The 2,098-nt window shown below is 46.3% G+C and overlaps 1 protein-coding gene across 1 annotated transcript in view; it reads right to left on the bottom strand.

The window, feature by feature from the left end:
- GDI2 (GDP dissociation inhibitor 2) overlaps nt 1-2,098 on the bottom strand; it is a 44,271-nt gene that overhangs the window by 28,946 nt on the left and 13,227 nt on the right. The window lies entirely within an intron of this gene.

Genomic DNA, 2,098 nt, shown 5'->3' with positions numbered 1-2,098 from the left:
TAGAATAGAGGCCTGGTGCAAGGGTGGGGGCCGGCTGGTTTGCCCTGAAGGGTGTCCCGGATCAGGGTGGGGGTCCCCCCTGGGGTGCCTGGGTGAGGGGCTGATGGCTGTTTGCAGGCTGGCCAAGCCCCCCTGCCACCCAAGCTCCCAGTGGAGCCTGGCTGGAAGCAGGTATCTGAGGTTTATTTATCTTCTATAATTGAAACTTTGTTGCCTTGAGCGGAGCCTCCATCGCCGGGGCAACCAAGCCCTCCTGTTTGCTCCAGCTCCGCGGCTGCTGGCCTCTATCTTGGTTGGGTTAATTTGCATATAGTCGCTCTGACTGGCTGGTGGGCGTGGCTTAAGGCGTAGCAAAGGTACGGTCAATTTGCATGTTTGTCTTTTATTAGTGTAGGCTAGAGGCCTGTTACACAAAGAGATTCGTGCAATAGGCCTTCCCTTCCCTTGGCTGCTGGCACCAGTTTTCCTCTGGCACCCAGTACCCAGGCCTTCGTTCTGGCTGGGCTCCGGCCAGAGCCCGCCCCCCCAGCCGTCAGGCTTCGCTGCTCCGCTGATCCTGGGGGGCATGAGGCCTCCTGGCTCTGCTGATCCCGCTTAGCATCGGGGCCGTGAGGCCTCGCTGCTCGGCAGGCTTCGGGTACGTTTGGCTTCGCTTCACCGCTTGGAGCCTAGTATGCAAATTAACCGCCATCTTTGTTGGTTAATTTGCATATCACCCTGATTAGCCAATGGGAAGCGTAGCAAAGGTACGGTCAATTACCCTTTTTGTCTTTTATTAGATAGGATATTCATTACCTATGGACACAGACAATAGGGTGGTGAAGGCCTGGGGTGGGGTGGGAACTGGGTGGAGAGGGGCACTGGGGAAATAAAGGAGGACATCTTTAATACTCTCAACAATAAAGATTTAAAATAAATAAAAACTTGCAGATTAAAAAAAAAATCAATATTTTCATGCCCGACTGGCATGGCTCAGTGGTTGAACCTGTGAACCAGGAGGTCACAGTTCAATTCCCAGGCATGGCACATGCCTGGGCTGTGGGCTCCATCCCCAGTGTGGGACATGCAAAAGGTACCCAATCTCTGATTCTCTCTCTTCACCGATGTTTCTCTCTCACTCCCTTGCCCTTCCTCTCTGAAATCACTAAGAAATATATGTTTTTAAAACTATTTTCATAATAAAACTATTTTTCACTCTGTGGACATTAGCACTGATAGTATAAGATCACTATTAGATAAAATGAATTAGGGCAGTGGCTCTTAACTACGCTAGTCATTATATTCTGCACCATCAGTTACTCACAGTTTAAAACAGCAAGGCCAGTTTCACTTAATGTCCTTCATTAAAAATTACCTCTGTTACCCTAACCGGTTTGGCTCAGTGGATAGAGCGTCAGCCTGCGGACTCAAGGGTCCCAGGTTCAATTCCGGTCAAGGGCATGTACCTTGGTTGTGGGCACGTCCCCAGTTGGGAGTGTGCAGGAGGCAGCTGATCGATGTTTCTCTCTCATCAATGTTTCTAACTCTCTATCCCTCTCCCTTCCTCTCTGTAAAAAATCAATAAAATACATTTTTTTTTTAAATTACCTCTATTAAATGTACACATAAAGCCACTCTGGCTCAAGGAAAGCCTTTTGTATGATGAACTAGCTACTCTTTTCATGGACCATCATTTTTATTTGAAAGAACCATTGAACAACAAACTATGATTATTCAGACTTAGGTATTTGGTAGACATTTTCTCAAAATAACTGACAGTATTTGTTGCCAAAAACCAAAAGTCAAAATTTTTAATGAAAATTTGAATTCTGGAAAACTTACATCCCCCACCAGGGCATATGTCAGATCCCCAATACTTAAAAGAACTTTTCAAACAGTATCAGCAATGACATCAACAAATATGAGTTTCTGGTATTGCATAATGAAATGAGTCAACAATTCAAGATCGGCATTACTCAGTAAACCAGTATTTTCCAAACAACCAATGAATAATGCTTAAAATCATGCTGGGGGAGGGGGAGAGATCAACCAAAGGACTTATATGCAAGCATATAGGCCTAACCAATGGACACAGACAACAGGGGGGTGAGGGCATGAG

The sequence above is a fragment of the Myotis brandtii genome, unplaced genomic scaffold, assembly GCF_000412655.1.
Source record: "Myotis brandtii unplaced genomic scaffold, ASM41265v1 scaffold297, whole genome shotgun sequence".
Lineage (NCBI taxonomy): Eukaryota > Metazoa > Chordata > Mammalia > Chiroptera > Vespertilionidae > Myotis > Myotis brandtii.
The sequence above is the reverse complement of the archived record's forward strand: the minus strand, read 5'-3'. Positions and strand labels throughout refer to the sequence as shown.